This window comes from Tenebrio molitor, chromosome 4, assembly GCF_963966145.1.
Source record: "Tenebrio molitor chromosome 4, icTenMoli1.1, whole genome shotgun sequence".
In the NCBI taxonomy this organism is placed as follows: Eukaryota; Metazoa; Arthropoda; class Insecta; order Coleoptera; family Tenebrionidae; genus Tenebrio; species Tenebrio molitor.
This window is the reverse complement of record NC_091049.1, coordinates 13155576-13165454: the sequence shown is the minus strand read 5'-3', so window position 1 is coordinate 13165454 and position 9879 is coordinate 13155576. Positions and strand designations below refer to the sequence as shown.

Genomic DNA, 9879 nt, shown 5'->3' with positions numbered 1-9879 from the left:
TATCAAGTAATGGAAGATATGTTTAACAAAATAGTTGTTAGTCCAGTTATAAACAGCTCTGAGGCGATGATATGAGCGTGAGAGTCAAAACACAATAATAATCATATTCCGTAAGTAAACTGGTGTTAGGGTTATGCCCAGGGATGCGATTGAACGGTAAAAACTTGTACTGAAATGTAGGGACATTTTGTACTAAATTCTAGGTGATTGTACTGAAAACCTGAACACCTTAAAATTAACCAAACTCGGGAGCGGGATTTTTAAAATAGATATAAAATACAAAAAAAAAAAAATTTACTCAAGGACTCAACAAAACAGAAAAAAATATTAACATAAAATATAAAAATACATATGTTGTGTATTTATATTTATAGAAATTCTTTATGCAGTCAGTTAGAGCTTAAATGATTTCTTTGGCAAAATCAGACCACTCTTACTATTTTCTTTAACTGATAAAATATGAGATATTGTTACAATATTTAACCTATTTCGCAATTTGGTTTTATTTAATGTCAGTTGGGAAAACACTCTTTCTGCCGCAGCTGAGGAATGTGGAAGAGAAAGAATGCATTTTACAACTTCCATCAGACTGCTAAACATTGACTGGCCCAACTCATTTTTTGTTTCAGCAACCCTTTGCCAAAATACAGTTACATCCATATCTTTAAAATGTTCTAATGCTTTAGTTTCGCTAACTAACTGCCATTCTAAGTTTACTTTATCAACGTCTACGTTTAAGTAAGGAAATAAATACGTAAATTTAGATATAGATAAGATGTCCCCAGATAGGGCGTTTTTGGGAGTAAAGTTGCTAGCATAAACTAAAAATTCATCTGTCATGTTGAACCGTTTTTTTATTTGTACACACAATTCACTGTAAAAATTTAAACAATGAATTTTGAAATTATGTAAATCAGTTTTACTTACAGTGTTTACAGTTTGTGGATTTTTCAAGAAACTATCAACTTTACCTCCAAAATACAGATCATCAATACCAAGATAATTCTGGGGACTAAGTACATTAATATTTTCTAAAGAAGTTTTATCGATAACTTCCTTTTTAACAAAACATTTTAGAATACTCTTATACAAAAACTTGATTCTTTCGAGTAATATTGGCGTTTTTGGTTTTTCGCTTTGAAATTCAATATTTAAATTGTTAATTAATTTTAAATTATATGCTAAAAATTCCAAATATAACTTATAAATGGGATTTCTCAAAGCACTGGAAATTGTCTTGGCCAGTGGAAGTTTTTCTTCTTTTGCAGCTTCGTCAAAATATGAATTCAGTGAATCCCAGTGAATCAAAATTCTGTCACATACGGCCTACAAATATGAATATAAGATTATGTCAGTTAAAACTGATATCGTTACCTGTAATGATAACCACCTAGTTTGACTGGGGTACAACATTTTTGACGGTTTTTCCTCACAAAATATTTGGCATTCCTTTAATTCACTACTTCTCTTCGAACTATGTGAGAAATAGGAGTAAATGTCTCTGCAAAACTGCTCTACTGTTGAAGGTAGCTTTTTACAGGAATTTGAAGCACATAGGTGCAAAGAGTGACAGCTACATCCATTTACTACGATATGAGGGCATATTGCTCTAAACCTTTGCTTCACACCCTTCACATCTCCCATCATAACACTGGCATTATCTGCCCCTAAACCGATAACATTGGCAAATGGAATTTTGTTGGTGTTCAATAACAGCCTCACTGCGTTAAATAAACCATCAGATGTGGCATCATGAACTTCGATTAAATCGACGAAATGATCTTTTACAATTTTTTCAGATTCTTCAAAAAATCTGGCCACAACTACCAAACTCTTCCTTGTAGCTATGTCGGTGGTTTCATCTATGATTAAGGAGAATTTCTCCTTCCTCAGTTTTTCAAAGATTAATTCTTTTGAAAAGGGTCCGAGCACTTGAGTTACTAAATTAGTAGTTTTGTCTCTTTGCATTTTTAAATTTTGTATTACTTCGTCTCTTTGAGTAACTTTCTTTAATAAATCTATTAAATTGTTTGCAAGGGCAAAAGGTAAATTATTGTCGCATAAAAAAGTCGCTATAAGGAGTTCAACTTCTCGAATTCTTTCAGCTAGACACACCTTTGGATCTTTTTTTATAGTTGCATCAATTTTTGGGGTGCTTTTTGCTGAATTATATTTTTTTATGTGTACAGCAGAATTTGCATGCCTTTTTATATGAAATCCGGCTCCCTTAATTATAACATTACATATCTTGCAAAAACTTGTATTGTCTTTTTCAATTAGGAAATCATATTTTTCTTGCCACTCTTGTCTAAATTTCTGATGGAATATTTTCCTTTTTTTGGCAACAGGTTGACCTGAGGTATCATTACTTAAATTATCTACCTGTTCAGATTCGTTGTTGTATGTTAATGTGCCCGAACTCGAAGGTAAAGAATCTATGTCAGGATCGACTTCCCTTATTGTTTTATTAGAAGTATGGCTAGTGATTGTTGAACAAACAACTGTTGAATTAACAGTGTTTGCATTTATATTGCATGCATCCGTACGCGTACACACCGATACAGAAGACGCAGATGCCGTAGTAAAGGTAACTGTATTGGTTGTGCTGGTTTTATCCTTAGCAATACGGATAACAAACCTAAAATATAATTTTTTTTGTAAAACCTTATCTAATTCTGAATTATACATTACCTATCCATTATCAGGCAGTTAAATAATAATTGCACTGACCCACTGACTTATAAAAGTTCAAAACACCACTTCGTCACAGAATAAAATAATAGAAAACACAAAAGTCACAAAACTACAAAAGGGTAGAAAGGTTACTCTGAACTGAAAATCACAGAACGAAGAACAACCAGTCACAGTGAAACACTTTTAAAATTTAAAAATAAAAATAATTGTAAATGCGCGCCGGGCGCAGGCAGTTTACGAGCCGAGTACGCAGGGTACACTTCCAGAGGTGCGTTCCGAAATTTGTTCTTTGCCTAGACGATATTTCATCTCGCTCACTAACTTGTAGTGCGCATATGTTTTACTCTTTTTAACATCCAGAACATCACTCGAGCAGGGTAATTGAACGCACCCCTGTTAAGCCGACCCAGCATTGAGCAATGTACTTGAATGTATCCCAGCAACATCTGTGAACCACATGGGCACAAGCCACAAGCACAAGGCTGATGTTCTGAATCTGAAGGTCATGGAATGCCGTTTTTATTATATATCAAAGGTGCCGACAAAAAGACCCTTCTGGTCAATGTCAACGGGACCATTTAAAAGCGCTACTTGTAAAATTCATGAAATTGTTCATTTAACAATTTTTTTGGCATATTGTGGAAATTGTACTAAATTTGGCAAAGAGGTACTGACGTACTAAAAATTTGTTAATTGTACTAGATCTAGTACGATTGTACTAACTATCGCATCCTTGGTTATGCCGGGAGCCCACTTGCTCTACGCCACGCCACACTACGCTATGCAACCAGTGCAGTGTTGCCAACTATAAAATTACCAAATTGCCAAAAAATTTAAATAAGTAGGTGCCTATTTATTTGTATAAAAATAGAAACGTTAAACATTTTGAACATCAAACATTAAAAAAACATTAAGATAACAATAATAATTCTTATTTAACAAACAAAAAATAAAACATTGAAACAAAACTTAAAAAAAATAACAAATTTGTTTTTCTTATTTAACATAAAGAATTAAAAATATTAAAACAAAAAACAAATAAAAAATATCTTTGGTAGAATTTCTTTTTTTTCAGTCAACATAAGTTCTGCAAAATATTGTCTACATCTAAATTTTCGGCTTCATCACTAGTTCTCTTGTAAGCAACGTTCGTATCGAACATTAGCAAAACCTCATCGGGTAAATTAAAAGAATTGCAGCATTTACCTATTCTCTTCAACCCATATTTTATATTTAATATGTTATTGAGGAGGTCTAGTTTCATTCTGTTGCGAATTTTATTTTTAACAATATTCATCGAACTAAAAACTCGCTCGACTTCTGCATTTGAATGAGGTAGGCAAAGGATTCTTAATGCCACATCGACTAAATTTTGAAAAAGATTTTCATTGGATGCATCTCTGTAATTTTTTACTTCTATCCAAAACAGTTCTGTATTATGTATTTCAGACCAAGGTATCAATTGTAAACTGTTCCATTGATTTTCAATTTTCGATATTGTGTGTGGGTCAGCATAAAACTGACATGCAATGTCTGTAATAGGCATTTTATTTGGTTTTAAACACTCAGTGACTGAAAAGTATTGCATTTTTTCTAATATTTTTATATTATCACACAACCTCTGTTTCAGCTGCTTAGCTAATTCAATTAAACATTGAAAACAGCGGTTCTTAATGATCTCTTTATCATGTTGGCTCACAGAGCAGTCGGTACAAGCCTTTTCAAAGGCATATCCCAAGTAGGGATTGGGGTCTAAACGGTTTTCAAAGTCCTCAGCAATAGAGTTAATTTTTGCAGTTGGAATAACAATATTTTTAACTACAGTTAAGTATAAATTATTTAAATTAACAAATAATTTTGTAACATCGGCATTAGATGCTTCAAAGCTTTTATTTGTAGCTTGCACAAGATTGACAATGTTGTAGATAAATTCCAAATAAACCTTATTGTTGAGGTCTTTGTACATAGAGTATAGAATTTCAGATGTATAACACTTTTCCTTGATACGAATAATATCAAAATGAGCCTTTAGGCTGTCCCATTGTTCTAAAATGCGTTTTATTGCTGGCTCAATAGATATCCAACGTGTTGCGGCCATCTGTAATATTTTTAACGGTTTTTCCCCATTATTAATCACACTATAAATTTGTTGATAGGCAAGTTGACGAATTGAACTGTTACTAAACCAATTGTAGGTTTCTTTAATTAGATATTCAATATTTCTAGGCAACGTTGTTTCTGAAGCACTTGAAACAGCCAGTTGTAATGAATGGCAAATGCACCGTACCAAAACTAAATGTGGTATGTCTTCTTTTAATTTTTTGAAAACCCCACCATTAATCCCCACCATTGCCGAAGCATTGTCGGTCCCAATTCCCTGTAACTTTTGCAAATCTAAGTTGTACTTTTTCAACAGCCCCTTTATGGATTCGACAATGCATTCAGCAGTTCCATTTTCGATATGAACTAATGATAAAAACGTGCAAACTATTCTAGAATGTTTTTGGCTAAAATATCTAATAACAAGTCCTAACATTTTTAAAACCGTCACGTCAGTAGATTCATCAATAATTAAACTATAATATTTGTCTCCAATATCTAACAACAAGTCATTAAGAAAATAGGGGCCCACAACATTTTTTATGATATTTGTGCATTTTGTTCGGTGAAAGGGAACATCCTGTATTTCACACAAGTGTTCAACTACATTAATTGACGTGTGTGCAGCTACAAAAAGGCAAGTCTTTCCTTCCTTCTGTTGCTGTTCAGTCACAGTTTTGTTAAGTGGTTGCAGATTCAATTTTTGCTGTCTTGGGCAGGAAAAAGGTTTCTCGGCTGCTTTGTGTTTCATACTCTGCCTATGTTTGTTTAGGTCGCCCAATTTTGCGTTTATGAATGTCTTGCAGTACTTGCAATACGCCTTTTTATTGGCTGTGGTACATGGTTGAAGCCAGCCTTTCATAGCTGGTAATTTCTCCCAGCTGTTTCTGTATTTTTGAGCGTATTGTGGATGCACTAAACAAAATATATTCTTTAAATAACACTTCATTAACTAACATAACAGCTTACTTTTGAATTATGCATACACACGAAGTGCACTTATCAGTTTTATCACTCTGCTATCACATAAGAAAGAAAAGTAGGGTTAGGTTGGCACTTTACCTCGTCTTTCTCTTGCACGGAACAATGATTAATATAGCTCATAGGCTTAGCTTAACATCAAACAGAGACAGAACCACAGGACAGAACTAGCGAACTAGATGTAAGGATGTAAAAAGAGTCGTTAGTGCCAATTTGGTGCCAATCTATTGCCAACTGAATTAAGTTAAGAATAAATTTCCCTTGGCAGTGATGGTCGTTTAATCAATATTGAATATTATTCAACAATTTTAGTATTGTTTGTTCAAATTCACCAGAATTCTCCGATTAGAATAAAAAATACACCATTTTGGAGACCCATCTCAAAAGCATCTCAAAATTCTCAACAGCGTCCTAAAAATCTCTAGTTTTGGTGAAAAAATCACCAAGTTGGCAACCCTGAACCAGTGTTGCCAGATCATAAAAATTTGTTTCCCACAATTGACAGCCAAATTCCCCACATGGGACTTCAAAATCCCACACAAATTTAATCGTTAAAAATCAAAGGCTTATGTTTATTTGATCAGTAACATTATTCAGTTGACAAGTAAAAAAATAAACATTTTTCAAGTAGAAAATTCAGTTTGATCAGTATGTTCTGTCCGGATAAAAATTAATCTTTGACTGATTTAAAAAAAAATGATATGTAGAAATACTATTTGATCAGATATTTTGTTCAATAATTAATTGCATTTCGATTCTTAAAAAAACTTAAGTTTCATAATAATTTATGATAAGTATTTTGATTCAATATGATTAAGTATAATAGTGAAATTGAAATATAAATAACGATAAATGGTCTGAGGGCAGAGCCAATGGCAGAGCTGACTGATAATATACCTACAGAAAATGTACGGCAGCACGGCAATACAGCATAGATTGTGAGGCAGGTTCTGTACTAATCTCGACAAGAGGAATTTCAAATAAATAAAATCAGGACAACATTATGGTAGAATTTACTTGAAAATTAAACGATAAAATAAACAATGAAAAAATAATTTTCAAACTTAAAAATTAAAAAAAACATTTTCTTAAGTACCTATAGCTTAAAGTTTATGTATATTACTACTGCACAATAAGAGCTTTTTTTGCCTTAGAAGGACGCCCTCTTTTACGTTTCCCTTGAATACTTATATTTCGCGCTTCTGGTGGTGGTTTGACATATTTAAGTCTAATGGCTATGCCAATAATATGTTTACATATCATATTTTTAAAAAAAGCTGGACAATTACAGTTTCCCTTAATCCACTCATCTGGAGAAGTTGACATGGTAGTTATCCAGGATGAAAATGCCTTATTTTTAAACTCTTCAAATTCCACCCAATTTTCTGCGCAAATGTCATTTAATTCTCCTGGTTCTTCGGTTGAATCCCCTGCTGGAATTTTGTAACTAATTTGACTCTCCTGTTGGGAGACAATGAGAACTGGTTTATTCTTTTTAGTCCACTGATAGGCAGATGTCCACAGGGACAATGTAATTGTTGGTATTTTCGAAAATTTTTTCAACTCAGTTTTATAGTCGTTCGACCATTGTTGAACACTTTCAAGAGCAACCGATAGAAAATGGTTTAATGAAAGGCGTTCCCGAAGGGTATGAGTGTCTTTTATAACTTTATTAAACGCTTCTAAGGCGTTATTAGTACTTGGTACATGTTTCATTACACCTTCGTACCAATTGCTATTATCAGACAGCCACTCTCTTTCAAAATAATTCAAAAAAGCTTGCTCCGTATTCCATTTTTTTTTGAAAAGTTCAACAGCTTTTTCGAATATCTCTGGAGATGAAGAAAGTTGAAGAGTGTTAATATCACTCAGAATTAGGGAACGGTTTTTTTTCTCCACATCACGCTCTACACGTTTCTGAACATTTTTCCTCATATGCGCCCAGCACATGATTATCAACTTATCAGTTCCGAAAATCTCTATGAAAGCATTCTGAATACTTTTTGCAGCATCACATATCAACACGTTAGGTTCAAATTTTTTTTCAAATAATTTCTTTGATGTGGCAACTAACGCTCTAAAGAGAAACTTGAAATCCTCCTTCTTCTCATTAGTACAAACAGAAAGACCAAAAGGGTGAAAATGTTTATCCATATCGGTAGTACCCACTATTAGAACTGGAAAACCTTGCCACAAGAGTTTGTAGGTTGCATCAGCATGAATTTTGTAACTGTTGGCACAAATACTCATCAAATATCTACTTGTTATGAAAAATCGAAAAATGCTTTCCTCTTCCTCAGTCTCTAATTCGTATTGTGCGACGAAAGGGATATGCAAGTCTTCTGGAATAACTGAGTTTTTCAGTAGCCATGCTTCCAATTCTCCAACACTTATTTGTGACGGGCCATATTTGGATTCTCGCAACTGATGCAAGTAATTATCTAATTGTCTTTTTGAGGGAAGCTTCCTGATATCACTATTCTTGGACAATTCTATTAAAATAGCCTTTGGCTTTAACTTTAGGTCAAAAAGTTTTTGGATTTCCAACTTTAGAGAAGGGTCAATTCCAAGAACGCCTTTTGTTTCAATAGAGTCATGATTGTGTTCTGATTTAGTCTTGAATAAATGCACTTCATGCGATGTCGAATCATACTGAAGATATATTTTTGCAGAACATTGTTGTCCACGAAGTTTAACTTGATTGCACCTGAAGTATTTCTTTATTCCTTCTTCTGTTTTATTTTTATAATGAAATCCCCATATTTTTTTATCTTTTATAAATTTTTCAGCCTCATCCGATCCAGAAAAAACTCCAATCTTTATCCAATTTCCTATAACTCTCCTCTTTGGCGATGATTCGTGATGACGTCCTTCCTCAGAGGATGATTCCGACGTTTCGTACTCCGCAACTAGACTATTGTTCATCCTGAACGCCTGCAGAATATGACTGTGAAAAAATATTTATAAATACCTCAATTTACCTTGTAAACTTATGCAATTTATTTCACCATAACACAAGACACTTGCAGACTATTGCGCGGTCAAATTTATAGGTTATGTTGTTTTTCTCGAATCGTACCTAATTGACACAATTTTAAGAATCAAGTAAATTGTACACTGAGCAATTGTTTTTTTACTTGTGTTCTTCAATATTCTGTGCCACAAATTAAATTTAATACTTAACAAACGCAAATTCATTGAATCAGATTTAAAATTTCGTAGATCAAAATGTTTTACCACTGTCCAAACAATATTTTACTGATCATTCAGTATTTTAACTTGGAATATATATTTTTAACTTGCCTCTAAATATTTTACTGTGCATTCAGATTTATTACTTAATTATTTAGTAAATATTATTACAAATAGTTACTGATCAAAATGTATTTGTACTCATCAATTAAATTGTTCCGAAAATCAAATCATTAAAAACATGTTACATATCAAAAACCAAATTTTCAATAAGTACTCTTAATTCCGATTTAAGAAATCAGAAAAACACTTGTATTAACAGGCACATATTTATAAAACGAAATTGATACACTTTTAAAAAATAAACTTAATTAAATTCTTACAAAAAGAATAACAATAATAGATTTAGAATATGAATAAACGAAAAACTCAGTCTCTAAATTTTAAGAAAAAACAAAGTAAAGGTCAGTAACCTTTTGTGACCCTTGATTCTATAATTATATTTTCAATTAGGTATTATTGATTACAATTTGAAAACTTATTCTCTTTTTGCATAAATACTTGAATTAAACAATTTAAAATGTTCATCATTTGGGTGAAACGTTGTGCAGTTAATACTGTTTGATCTAAATGAAGACCTAATTAGACACATGGCATTTTTAATGTATTGTCACCTATCTTATTACGTTTTGCGGTCTTCACGTCATTCACCACCGAGAAAATACGCTCAGATTCAGCGTTAGAATGAGGAAGACTTAAAACAATTTTGGCTAATTTGCCAATGTTTGCAAACTTTTTCTCGCCTTGAAAATTCTGTTCAGTTAACTCATTCCACATGAGGTCCACCTTCAATGATGAATAGTATTCTAATTGTTTTTCGTCGAATGTAAATGGCATTATTCGCCACTCATC

General features: G+C 32.8%; 2 long non-coding RNA genes across 2 annotated transcripts; both read right to left on the bottom strand.

Annotated features, from left to right (window-relative positions):
- Positions 1-308: 308 nt before the first annotated feature.
- On the bottom strand, positions 309-3426 carry LOC138127674 (uncharacterized). The gene is made up of 3 exons (XR_011158332.1): positions 2692-3426; positions 1375-2638; positions 309-1326 (listed from the first exon to the last, which is right to left on the bottom strand). It is a non-coding gene; the product is annotated as an uncharacterized lncRNA (long non-coding RNA).
- A 3345-nt stretch (positions 3427-6771) lies between these two features.
- LOC138127675 (uncharacterized) lies at positions 6772-9191 on the bottom strand. Its single transcript, XR_011158333.1, has 2 exons — positions 8757-9191; positions 6772-8709 (listed from the first exon to the last, which is right to left on the bottom strand). It is a non-coding gene; the product is annotated as an uncharacterized lncRNA (long non-coding RNA).
- Between the last annotated feature and the right edge of the window lie 688 nt (positions 9192-9879).